The 13639-nt window shown below is 39.2% G+C and overlaps 1 protein-coding gene across 9 annotated transcripts in view; it reads left to right on the plus strand.

The window, feature by feature from the left end:
* The window catches only part of PPFIBP2 (PPFIA binding protein 2), a 170079-nt gene that overhangs the window by 40867 nt on the left and 115573 nt on the right, over positions 1–13639 (plus strand). The window lies entirely within an intron of this gene.

Consider the following 13639-nt stretch of genomic DNA (forward strand, 5'->3'; position numbering starts at 1 on the left):
AAGGCTGGAGATCCAGGGGAGAGCCAATGTTGCATGCCAATGTGAAGTCTTCCTTTTGGTTATTATTTTCTTGGTATTGTCCTTCCATCCTTCTTCAGTCACAGGCTTTCATTGTTCTTTTGATTTAGATGTAGCTTTTGCCAGTGGGATACAGATGTGTTTTCACTTTTTAACCAATTTACAATATCTATCTTTTCACTGGCCAGTTTAGTCTGTATACATTTATTTTGACAATTAACTCATCTGACCAATTTTCAACTCTCTTGTCTGATTTCTACTTGTCTCACACTTTCTGTGCTTCTTTCCTTTTTTTTTTTATTATTGTTTTAAAACATCGAATTATTTGTATGTGATCTAGTTTTAAGGCCCAGTTTCCTCCTGTGGGATAGACTCCTCCAGTTGACAGAGGGTATTTCTCTTTTCTATCCTGGCTTTGTGCGGAGGTCTCCCATGTGCCTGTCCCTTTGCTCAGGCCTAAGCTTTGTCCCCTGTCCCCCTGAAGTGACCTGTGGCCCAGGCGTTAGGCCATCAGGGAATTGGCAGGATGTAAGGGCAAACACCAGCTCAGATGCTCTCTTAACTCCGAGGTTTTGAGCTCTGAAGATTTCTGATAGTTCAGTTGCTTAAAAGAGTGTGTGTACATGGGTATTTTTAAAAATTTTGGGGTGTTCTTAGAGGGTTTTCTCTGTATGACTAGTCTGCCCCTGCCTGCCTTATTGCTACTCTAATGCTGTCACCTTCCTTGGCTCACTGTTCCCTTCTATCTTCAGAGCCAACAGTGGCAGCTCATGTCCTCAGGTCATGTCCCTCGGGACCCAGTCTTCTGCCTCCCTTTCCTTATTTAAGAACTCAACTGATTAACAATACAGGATAACTTCCTCATCTCAAAATTCTGGACCTTAATCACATCCATAAAGTCCCTTTCACTATGTGAGGTAACACATAGATGCCATGATTTAAGACATGGATATCTTTGGGGAGATACTATTCTGTCTACCAGAATAATTGTTAAATAGCATCCCATTTTTCCCTTTCTTATTACTTTTTAAAAAAGATTTTATTCATTCATTCGTGAGAGACACAGAGAGAGAGAGACAGAGATGCAGGTAGCGAGAACAGCAGGTTCCCCGTGGGGAGCCTGATGTGGAACTCGATCCCAGGACCCCACAATCATGCTCTGAGTCAAAGGTAGACACACTCAACCACTGAGCTACCCAGGTGTCCCTTCCTTCCTTAGTTTTAAACCAATTAAGGAATAGACAAAGGGGTCAGACAGACCAAAACAGTGGCTTTATCGTTAGTTGTACTGATTAGGCAAGTTAGCTTGAGCTGAGGCCACAATCAAGATCTTGAATACCAGACATCCTACACACACTTACACCATAAATTGAATTGCAGACTACAGACCTCCACTCTGTAGAGGCAGAGCTGGTCTCAGAAACTTCCCTGGAGGGCAGTGCTCATATCCAAGGATAGGCAACTCTCAAGAGAGGCCCTTCTGTAAGCTCTCTGGCCAGAGATGTGTTCCTCCTTTGAGGAAAAGTTGTGTGAGGGGAGGCAGGGGCAAGGCCACAAATGTGGCCTTAGTGGCAGCCATCCTCCCCTCCCACAGAAATATGGAGACAGGAATAGGTCCCCCTAATAGCGATTCTGTAGTCTTGTTGAGACTCCCTGTGTGGCTGGAGTCGATGGTCTGTTTTCTTTTTTAGTTTGAATGGGACGCACAATGTTCCATTGGTTTCACCTGTATAATGTAGTGATTCAACAAGTTTATACATTTGCTGTGTTCACCGCAGGTGTAGCTACCATCTGTTCCCAGACGTCTCCATTGCAACATCATTGACTCTATTCTTTATGCTGAGCCTTTAAATATCCTGGTGACTTATACCATAACGGGAAGCCTGTATCTCCCCCTCCCTGTCCCCCATTTTGTCCATCTCCCCAACCCCCTTCCCTCTGGCAACCATCAGCTTGTTGTCTCTATTTATAGGTTTGGTTCTGCTTTTTGTTTCTTTGTTCATTTGTGTGTGTTTGGGGGGGGGGTTGTTTGTTTTTGGGGGTTTTTTTAGATTTTTTTAGATTCCACAGTAGAGTGAAATCATACAATATTTGTCTTTCTCAGTCTGATTTATTTCATTTAGCATAATGCCCTTTAGGTCCATCCATGTTGTCCCAAATGGCATGATCTCATCCTTTTTAATGAATTCATGTGATATTAATATATCACATTTTCCTTATCCATTCATTTATACCTGGACACTTGGGTTGCTTCCATATCTTGGCTATTGTAAATAATGTTGTAATAAACACAGCAGTGCATATATCTTTCTTTTTAATTTTTTAAAAAGATTTTATTTATTTATTCATGAGAGACATGGAGAAAGAGAGAGGCAGAGACACAGGCAGAGGGAGAAGCAGGCTCCATGCAGGGAGCCCGACGTGGGACAAGATCCCTGGACTCCAGGATCAGGCCCTGGGCTGAAGGCGGTGGCGCTAAACCACTGAGCCACCCAGGCTGCCCTAGTTCTTTGATATTATTAAGAGAGACATGCAGGAGACACACAAAACATTATGACACTGAATGACTGAAATATATTTAAAAAGACACAGCGAAGGACTCCGTATATTAAAGCATTGGGTCCAACTATTAAAAACCCTGGACTCCAGGATTCCACCCTGGGCCGCAGGTAGGTGCTAAACTGCTGAGCCACCCAGGGACCCCCTGCATATATCTTTTTAAGTAGTGTTTTTGTTTCTTTGGGTAAATACCCAGTAGTGGAATTATTGGATCATATGGTATTTCTATTTCTAATTTTTGGAGGAAACTCCATACTGTTTTCCACCATGACTATAGCAATTTATATTCCCGCCAACAGTGTATGGGGGTTTGTTTTTCTCCACATCCCCACCAACACTTGTTGTTTCTTGTCTTTTTTTTTTTTTATTTTAGTCCCTCCAACATGTCTATGGGCAGTTTTGATGAAAATGCTTCACATGTGCTTCAACACAGTATGCCACCTCTAGCTGAGGACAGAGAACCCTTTGTTATTCTGATACATCACCATTTTATTTGTTATTTCCTATTTGGGTCTGCTTGATCTGTCATTTTCCAGGTTAGATGTCACTGTGTGCTATCTTATTTACACAGCATGGGGTTTGGTTTTTAAAATTTGTGGTTAGGATTTGTGTGTCCAGGTTCATCAATGCGAAGGCCTGGAATTCCCTGGGTGGTGCTCAGGACTGCTGAGTTCTATGTACGGTTCCCATCTACGGGCTGTGCTGGCAGGTTCTTCTTATTGAGTATGCTGGGAGCAGTCCCTAACCACACTTAAACAAAATAGAGTACAATTATTCAGTTCTTGAAGGTTTGACAGAACTAACTTGTGAAAACATTTGGCCTGATACATTTTTTTTTAAGATTTTTTAAATTTTTAAAAATTTATTCATGAGAGACACAGAGAGAGACAGAGACATAGGCAGAGGGAGAGGTGGGCTCCCTGTAGGGAACCCAATGCAGGACTCGATCCCAGGACCCTGGGATCAGGGCCTGAGCTGAAGGTAGACCCTGAACCACTGAGCCACCCAGGTGCTCCTGGCCTGATATTTTCTTTGAAAAAAATTTTATTTTATTTTTAATTATTTTTAATTTTTATTTATTTATGATAGTCACAGAGAGAGAGAGAGAGAGAGAGAGAGGCAGAGACATAGGCAGAGGGAGAAGCAGACTCCATGCACCCGGAGCCTGATGTGGGATTCGATCCCGGGTCTCCAGGATCGCGCCCTGGGCCAAAGGCAGGCGCCAAACCGCTGCGCCACCCAGGGATCCCTGAAAAAAATTTTAAGTTAGGTTCAGATGTTTCAAATGACAATTCAAATAGTTTTTTACAGGACTATCCAGGTGATTTTTTTGTTTTTATTGTTTTATCCAGTGATTTTGTGTATGAGTGTGTGACTGTTTTTAATAGTTGGACCCAATGCTTTAATATATGGAGTCCTTTGCTGTGTCTTTTAAAATATATTTCAGTCATTCAGTGTCATAATGTTTTGTGTGTCTCCTGCATGTCTCTCTCAATAATATCAAAGAACTAGGGCAGCCCGGGTGGCTCAGTGGTTTAGCGCCGCCGCCTTCAGCCCAGGGCCTGATCCTGGACCTGGGATCGAGTCCCACGTCGGGCTCCCTGTATGGAGCCTGCTTCTCCCTCTGCCTGTGTCTCTGCCTCTCTGTTTCTCATGAATAAATAAATAAATAACATCTTTTAAAAAAAAAAGAACTAGATTTTTTTTATTCAAATTTTTGAGTTTAATTAGGTGAGTTTAATGCATTTATAATTAATGGGTATACAGATGTGTTAATACTTATGTCTCTGTTTTAACTTTTTTTTAAACTTATTTTTGGTTTTGCCTTACTGGCCTCTCTTGTCTTTAATCTCTGTTGAAAAGTTTAACAAAAAATTTTAACAACTTCTCCAACATAATTGGTTGTTCCATCCCACACCTTTTTGTTTGGTGCAATTTCCTTCTTCATGAAGTAGATCCTTTAAAATTCCATTGCATGAGTCGCCATCTGAAAAATGTCCTTATTTTATTCTTAATCTTGAGTAACAGCTTCTCTTGTGCAGGTTACAGGTTGTAAATGATATTTTGTGGTCATTGGGATTTATTGCCCGTGAGAAATCTCTTGACAAAGTAACTGTAGAATATCTGTCTTTTATCTCTAGTTGCTTTTAAACTTGCTCTTTATCTTTGGTGTTCTTGAGTTTCACCGTGTGGTTTCTGGGGTGGGTGAGTTTTGATATGTCTCCTTTTGGGGATTCAGTGTGTGTCTTCAAAATGAGACAACTCAAATTTTCAACTGTGAAAAATCCATAGTGGTTTTCTGTTTGTTGCCTCTGGTTCGCTCTGTATGCCATCTCTTTCCACCTTCCACTCCCATAATTCTCTTGTCTGTTCTTCAACCTGTCACTTAGAAATAAAGTGTTGCATTCTTTGTTTTGGTTTCCACTCATTTCTTTTTCAAATTTTCCTGTTCTTTCTCATGCCTTTTCTTATTCTTTCATTAAGGTTTTTATTTCTTCCTTTTCCCCTTTAATGATGTAAGACATACTGTATATGCTCCAATAGACAAACATTCCAAAATGGACAAATACGTACTCCTATTAATTGGTTGGTTTAGACTCATGTGTATTTATGAGTACTCATATAAAATATGTTTATTAATTTCTTGTCTCAGCACATTTTTTTATTTTTATTTTTTTATAAATTTATTTTTATTGGTGTTCAATTTGCCAACATATAGAATAACACTCAGTGCTCATCCCGTCAAGTGCCCCCCTCAGTGCCTGTCACCCAGTCACCCCCACCCCCCGCCCACCTCCCTTTCTACCACCCATAGTTCGCTTCCCAGAGTTAGGAGTCTCTCATGTTCTGTCTCCCTTTCTGATATTTCCCACTCATTTTTTCTCCTTTCCCCTTTATTCCCTTTCTCTATTTTTTATATTCCCCAAATGAATGAGACCATATAATGTTTGTCCTTCTCCGATTGACTTATTTCACTCAGCATAATACCCTCCAGTTCCATCCACGTCGAAGAAAATGGTGGGTATTTGTCATTTCTAATGGCTGAGGAATATTCCATTGTATACATAAACCACATCTTCTGTATCCATTCATCTTTCGATGGACACCGAGGCTCCTTCCACAGTTTGGCTATTGTGGCCATTGCTGCTAGAAACATCGGGGTGCAGGTGTCCCGGCGTTTCATTGCCTCTGTATCTTTGGGGTAATTCCCAGTGCAATTGCTGGGTCGTAGGGCACGTCTATTTTTAACTCTTTGAGGAACCTCCACACAGTTTTCCAGAGTGTCTGCACCAGTTCATATTCCCACCAATAGTGCAGGAGGGTTCCCCTTTCTCCACATCCTCTCCAACATTTGTGGTTTCCTGCCTTGTTAATTTGCCCCATTCTCACTGGTGTGAGGTGGGATCTCATTGTGGTTTTGATTTGTATTTCCCTGATGGCAAGTGATGCGGAGCATTTTCTCATGTGCTTGTGTCTCAGCACATTTTTAACAGTTTTATTCAAGCATTATGTTTATCTCCAACATGCTATTTCTATCATGAATGCTACCTTTTGAATACTTTTAGCATTCCAGAGCAGTTGTAGAGCGTTTGGGGATGTTGATAAAATGTAAGTCCTTGTTTGTAGGGCCAAGATAGGACATAAGAGTCTGTATTTCCACTGAGCTCCCGAGTGCTGCTGCTGCTGCTGCTGCTGTGTACCACACTTTTAAGTGGCAGAGTCTTAGAAAACATTATTTTAAAGTTGTTTTAAATAAAGCACTTTTAAAATTCATATATGATATTGTCATCAGATATTTCATCTTATGCCCAAGAACCCCCATTTAAATGATTAAAGATCATTTAGAACAATTTTAGTTCCAATGTAGTTAACATACAGTATTATATTAGTTTCAAATGTACAATAATAGTGATTCAACACTTCCATACATCACCTGGTGCTCATCATGATAAGTGTACTCTTAATCCCCACCACCTGTTTTACCCATTCCTTTCCCCCATCCCTTCCCCCACCCCCACCTCCCCTCTGGTAACCACTGGGTTGTTCTCTATAGTTAAGTCTTTTTTTTTTTTTTTTTTTTTTGGTTTGTCTCTTCTTTGTTTGTTTTGTTTCTTAAATTCCACATATTAATGAAATCATATGGTATTGGTCTTTCTCTGAATGACGTATTTCACTTAGCACTATACTTTTTAGATATATTCATGTTGTTGCAAATGGTAAGATTCCATTATTTTCTTCTTTTTTGTGGCTGAGTAATATATCATTATATCGATCTCACATTTTCTTTATCCATTCATCTGTTGATGGACACTGGGGCTCTCTCCATATTTTGGCTATTGCAAATAATGCTGCAAAAAACAAGAGTGCATATGTCTTTTTGAATTAGTTTTTCATAGTCTTTGGGCAAATACCCAGTAGTGGAATTACTGGATCCTATGGCAATTCTATTTTTAATTTTTCAAAGAGCCTCCATACTGTTTCCCACAGTTGCTGTCCCTGTGGGCCTGAAGGTTCCTTTTTCTCCACATCCTTGCTAATACTTGCTGGTTCTTGTGTTTTTAAATTTAACCATTCTGACCAGTGTGAGGTGTCATCTCATTGTGGTTTTGATTTGCATTTCCCTGATGATGTTTGATGTTGAACATCTTTTTGTGTGTCTATTGGCCATCTGGATGTCTTTGAAGAAATGTCCGTTCATGTCTTCTGCCCATTTTTAATTGGATTATTTGGGATTTTTGGTGTTAAGTTATAGAAGTTTTTTATATATGGATACTAACCCTCTATTGGATATGTCATTTGCATGTATCTTCTTCCATTAAGTAGGTTGTCTTTTAGTTCTGTTGACTGTTTTCTTTGCTGTACGGAAGCTTTTTATTTTGATGTAGTCCCGATAGTTTATTTTTCCTTTTGTTTCCCTTGCCTCAGGAGACATATCTAGAAAACTGTTGCCATGGTCGATGTCAAAGAGGTTAACTGCCTGCGTTCTCTAGGATTTTTATGGTTTCAGGCCTCACATTTAGGTCTTTAATCCATTTTGAGTTTATTTTTGTGTATGGTGTAAGAAAGTGGTCCAGTTTCATTCTTCTGCATGTAGCTGTCCGGTTTTCCCAGCACCATTTGTTGAAGAGACTGTCTTCCCATTGTATATTCTTATCTCCTTTGTCAAAGACCAATTGGCCATTTAATCAAGTGTTTATTTCTGGGCTCTCTATTCTGTCCTATTGGTTTATGTGTCTATTTTAGTGCCAGTACCATTGCTGTTTTGATTACTACAGCTGCGTAGTATAACTTGAAGTCTGGGATTGTGGTCCTTCCAGCTTTGTTCTTTTTCAAGATCACTTTGGCTATTCAAGGTCTTTTGTGGTTCCATACAAATATTTTAGGATTATTCTAGTTCTGTGAAAAAAGCTACTGGTATTTTGATAGGGATTACATTAAATCTCTAGATTGCTTCGGGTAGTATGGACATTTTCACAACATTTGTTCTTCCAATCCATGAGCATGGAATGCCTTTCCATTTCTTTGTGTTGTCTTCAATTTTTTTCATCAATGCTCTGTAGTTTTGAGAATACAGATCTTTCACCTCCTTGGATATGTTATGCGTTTTATTTTTAATTTTTTGGTGCAATTTTAAATATGATTGTCTTCTTAATTTCTCTATCTGTTTCATTATGAATGTATAGAAATGCAACAGGTTTCTGTATATTGATATTGTATCCTGCAATCTTACTGTATTCACTTATCACTTATTCTCGTGGTTTTTTTTGTGGAGTTTTTATGATTTTTCTATATAGTATTATACCATCTGCAAATAGGACAGTTTTACTTATTACTAATTTGAATTCCTTGATTTATTTTTGTTGTCTGATTGCTGTGGCTAGGACTTCCAGTACTATGTTGAATAAAAGTGGTGAGGGTAGATGTCTCTGTCTGTTTCCTGACCTTAGGGGAAAAGCTCTCAGTTTTTCACGATTGGGTATGATGTTAGCTATGGCTTTTTCATGTATGGCCTTTATTATGTTGAGGTATAATCCTTCTAAACCTACTCTGTTGAGGGTTATCATGAATGGATGTTGTACTTAGTAGAATGCTTTTTCAGCATTTTTGAGATGATCATAAGATTTTTATCCTTTCTCTTACTGATGTGATGCATCACATGTGATGTGATGTATGTGATGTTAATTTGTGAACATTGAACCAGCCTTACATCCTAGGAATATATCCCATTTGATCATGGTGAATGATTTTTTAAAATATATTGTTAGATTTGGTTTCCTAATTTTTTTTTGCATTTCTCAGAGATATTGGCCTGTAGTTCTCTTTTTTTGTAGTGTCTCTATCTGGTTTTGGTATCAGGGTAATACTGACCTCATAGAATGAATTTGGAAGCTTTTTTCCTCTTTTATTTTTTTGGAGTAGTTTGAGAAGAATAGGTATTAATTTTAATTAATTTTAATTAATTTTGGTAGAATTTACCCATGAAGCCGTCTGGTCCTGGACTTTTGCTTGTAGAGAGTTTTGTTGTTGTTGTTGCTGAGAGCTTTTTTGATTACTGATTCAGGTTCATTACTGGTAATCAGTCTGTTCAAATTTTCTGTTTATTCCTGATTCAGGTTTTGGAGGTTATATGTTCCTAGGAATTTATCTATTACTTCTAGGTTGTCCAGTTTGGTGGCATACGATTTTTCATAATATGCTCTTATAATCCTTTGTATTTCCCTGTGTTGGTTGATATTTCTCCTCTTTCATTTCTGTTTTTGAGTCCTTCTCTCTCTCTGTCTCTCACTCTCTCTCTCTCTCTTTTGATGGGTCTGGCTAAATAAAGGTTTATTAATATTATTGATCTTCTCAAAGAACCAGTTCCTGATTTCATTGTTCTATTCTATTGCTCTATTGGTTTTTAGTTTCTATTTTGTCTATTTCTGCTCTAATCTTATTATTTACTTCCTTCTACTGGGTTTGCATTTTGTTTGTTGTTGTTCTTTGACTCCTTTAGGTGTAAGATTAGGTTGTTTATTTTTTAAAAAGATTATTTATTTATTTATTTATTTATTTAAGATAGGGAGCACTAGTGAGCACAAGTGGGGAGAGGGGCAGAGGGAGAGAGAGAAGCAGGCTCTCCTCTGCTGAGCAGGGAGCCTGTCACAGGGTTCGATCTCAGGATCCTGGGATAAGACCTGAACTGAAGATAGACACTTAATTGACTGAGCCACCCAGGTGTCCCAATTAGGTTGTTTGAGATTTTTCTTGCTTCTTGAAATAGGCCTGTATTGCTATAAACTTCCCTCTTAGAACAGCTTTTGCTGCATCCCAAAGATTGTGGACTATTGTATTGTCATTTGTCTCCATGTCTTTTTAAATTTCCTCTTTGAGTTCTTGGTTGACCCATTCATGGTTTAGTAGCATGTTATTTAATCTCCATGTATTTGTGTTCTTCTCAGACCTTTCTTGCGGTTGATTTCTAGTTTCAGAGTGTTGCAGTTGGCAAAGATGCATGGTATGACTTCAGTGCTTTTAAATTTGTTGAGACTTGTTTTGTGACCTAATAAGTGATCTATTCTGGAAAATGTTCCATATGCACTTGAAAAGAATGTGTATGCTGCTGTTTTAAGATGGAATGTTCTGAATATACGTTAGTTCCATCTGGTCCAAGATGTCATTCAGAGTCACTGTTTCCTTGATGATTTAGCCATTGATGTAAGTAGGGTGTTAACATCCTCTATTATTATTATATTACTCTCAATTACTCCCTTTATGTTTACTATTAGCTGCTTTGTGTATTTGGGCACTCTCATGTTGAGTGCATAAATATTTACAACTGTTATATCGTCTTGTTGGATTATTATATAATGTCCTTCTTTTTCTCTTGTTATAGTCTTTGTTTTGTTTGTTTGTTTGTTTTTCAGTCTTTGTTTTAAAGTCCATTTTCCCCAACATAAGTATCACTACCAAGGCTTTCTTTTCACTTCCATTTGCATCATAAATGCTTTTGTATCCCACACTTTCAATCTGCATGTGTCTGTAGGTCTAAAATGAGTCTCCTGTAGGCAGCATATAGATGTATCTTGTTTTTTATCCATTCTGTCACCCTATGTCTTTTGTTTGGAGTGTTTAGTCCATTTATATTCAAAGTAATTATTGTTTGGTATGTACTTATTGCCATTTTGTTACCTGTTTTGTGGTTGTTTTTGTAATTCATCTCTGTCCTTTATTTTCTTGCTCTTTTCTCACAGTTTGCTGGCTTTCTTTGCTAATATACTTGGATTCTTTTTATTTTTTGCATATCTGTTAGCAGTGTTTAATTTGTGATTAACATCTCACATATATATAGCACTGTCTGTACTAAGTTTTTTTTTTTTTTTTAAGATTTTATTTATTTATTCATGAAAGAGAGAGAGAGGCAGAGACATAGGCAGAGGGAGAAGCAGGCTCCATTCAGAGAGCCTGATGTGGGACTCGATCCTGGGACTCCAGGATCACGCCCTGGGCTGAAGACAGGTGCTAAACCGTTGAACCACCCAGGCGTCCCAAGTCTGTACTAAGTTGATGGCCAATTAAATTCAAACCTATTAAAAGATCTTTTTTTTTTAAAGTTTATCTTTCATATAAGTATTTCTGAACTGTAAAATATGTACTTCGTATAAGTGAAGATAGGACTGTTTGTTCCTGCCTAAAAGATCAGTAGCTTGAAACAGCTAAGTTTGTTTCTTGTTCATATTCTAAGTTTTCCCTAGATCTACTGGGAGCTCTGGGCCCTGGCATCATCACTCTTGGACATGGGCTGGTTCAGCCTCCACCATTGCCAGAGGCCAGAGCAGGTAGAAAAGATATGAGAAATTATGTATGTACTGTTTCTTAAAGACTTTCATTTTTATTGGCCAAAGGAAGTCATGTGGCCTTAAGTAACTTCAAGGGTCAAATGCATAGTCCCACACTATGAGCTCAAGTAGAGGAGAACCAAAGCATATATAAATAACCCTAATTATTACCTCCTACCTACTTCCTTGCTTTTGAAAGTGATCATTAAAAGGCTTTCAATAAAATCCTGTGCTTGCATTTTATGTGGTCTTATTTCCTCTAACAATTCCTAAATCTGTATTACGCCTTAGTTTTGTATCCTTAAAATAAAGATTCCCAGGTGACCTCCCTAAACATCAAATTTTAGTATTGGCTGTGGTGATTTGCTGGTGCACTGGTTTCAACTTAGGCTGTACATTAAAATCATCTGGGGAGCTTTTTTTTTCCTCCCAGGTCACACCTCAGACCAATTAGAACATCTGGAGGTGGGACCCAAGCATCTGTAGTTTGTAAAATTCAATATGCATATAAAATTGAAACCCTTTGTGCTAATCTGTCTTCCTCAAAGAGTGCTTTGTTGTTCAAAATAAAGTACCAGAGTGCCTCCAGAGAGAAACAGTTTTATTAGGGTTTGAATATAAGGTGAATTACTCAATTACTCTTTTCTGAGAAGTAATTTGGGGAACAACACCTTGTCTCTTTTATGTTTTGTGTTAGATGTTATGTTACCATCTCTATTATCTTGTTCCTTTATCCTCAAATATGAGGGGATTTATTTTCTTCTTTGTTGTATCTGGTAGTTCTATTTTGATTTGTTTCCCTCCATGGTGGTAATTTTTCCATAGGAGGTAATCATCTGAAGGGAATATGTGGCGTATTGAATATTCTGGATGATTTTTGCCTTTGCTAGTGCTGGGCCCTGGGAGTTTCACCATTCTGGACTATTTTGTGAGCCTATGTGTTGATGTAAATTGAAAAAAAAAAAGGATTTAAGTATTTTATGTATACATACATCACATGCAAATATAGACACAGATATACATGTGTACACACACACACACACCCCTTGAACAGTAGAGAAGCATTCTGAGGCTTTAGGGCAGGGAGGGGCCCAAAGAAAGAAGAGACTTGTCCAACACCACAGAGTAACATAAAGTTAATGAAAATCTCAGTCTTCCCACCTACTCCTGGCCTGACTTATCCTCCATATTATGAAGGTGTGTGTGTGTTGAAGCATGTCCAGGATGGCCAGGGATTACTCAGCATTTGCTTGGAGACTTGAGGGAGTGGGGTGGGGGATGGGGTGGGGGGCGGGTGGTGGTGTTTTGCTCTATTTCAGTCCATTTCCTTCCCTGTTGGCTATGGCCTTCTCTAGTCAAATCTCCATTGGATTTCTAGGGCCCAGAAACTGCTGAGCACACCCAAGTGTGGGTAATGGGCAGTTTCCCAGCTCCCTAGAGCCATGGGCTTGTTTGTGGATTGTGACCCACAATTCCCTGTATCCTGTGCTTTCAGAAAGCAAACCAGCAATCAAATAGTAATTGTTTCCTTCTGTGTGGATTTTTCCTTGTGAAGACTGCCGTGGCAACTAGAAAGCTGGCTCTTAGAAGGGTGGAGGGACCTAGATTTAGACGTCAGGGCCGCTGGGTAGCTGTGGATGCGGTGGCTCTATTGCCCACATTTTCCAGCAGAGCCCTAATTCCTGTTGGCCTTATAAACAATCCACATGCCCTAGAAATTCCGCCCCAGACACCATATTTTCTACGGTGTGTTTTATTGCTGATGGAAGCACAGAAATCCTTTGTCAGACTGTCACCCCAGTTTTTGGTCTAAAAAACAGACCACTCTGTTTATGCAAAGAAGACTTTTTGTTTGTTTGTTTGTTTAAATGGTGAGGTTCAGAAAGGCAAAAAAAAATGGTCTTGGGACACTTGGAATTAGAGCTGACCCAATCCATGCTCTCTTCCTCATGGCCATTCCTCCAAGTGTGGGTGCAGATAGTCAGATGCCCCTTCAGCAATCTGTGGGGCAGGGCCGTGATGCCAGGGAGTCAGCCCACCATGGCAGGGACCCTGACCGCAGAGCTTTACAGCCCGAGACCAAGGGGGACGGGGATGAGATGTGGATTGCACAAGTAGCTAAGACAGCTGTAAAGCATGAGTGCATAGTAGAGATTTCCCCAAGTGGGAAGAGCCAGAGAGATTCCAGCTCACTAGAACCCCTCACCTGAGCTGGCATGGCGTCACGCTGTGTCCCTTGGTGA

The sequence above is a fragment of the Canis lupus genome, chromosome 21 (genome assembly GCF_011100685.1).
Source record: "Canis lupus familiaris isolate Mischka breed German Shepherd chromosome 21, alternate assembly UU_Cfam_GSD_1.0, whole genome shotgun sequence".
In the NCBI taxonomy this organism is placed as follows: domain Eukaryota; kingdom Metazoa; phylum Chordata; class Mammalia; order Carnivora; family Canidae; genus Canis; species Canis lupus.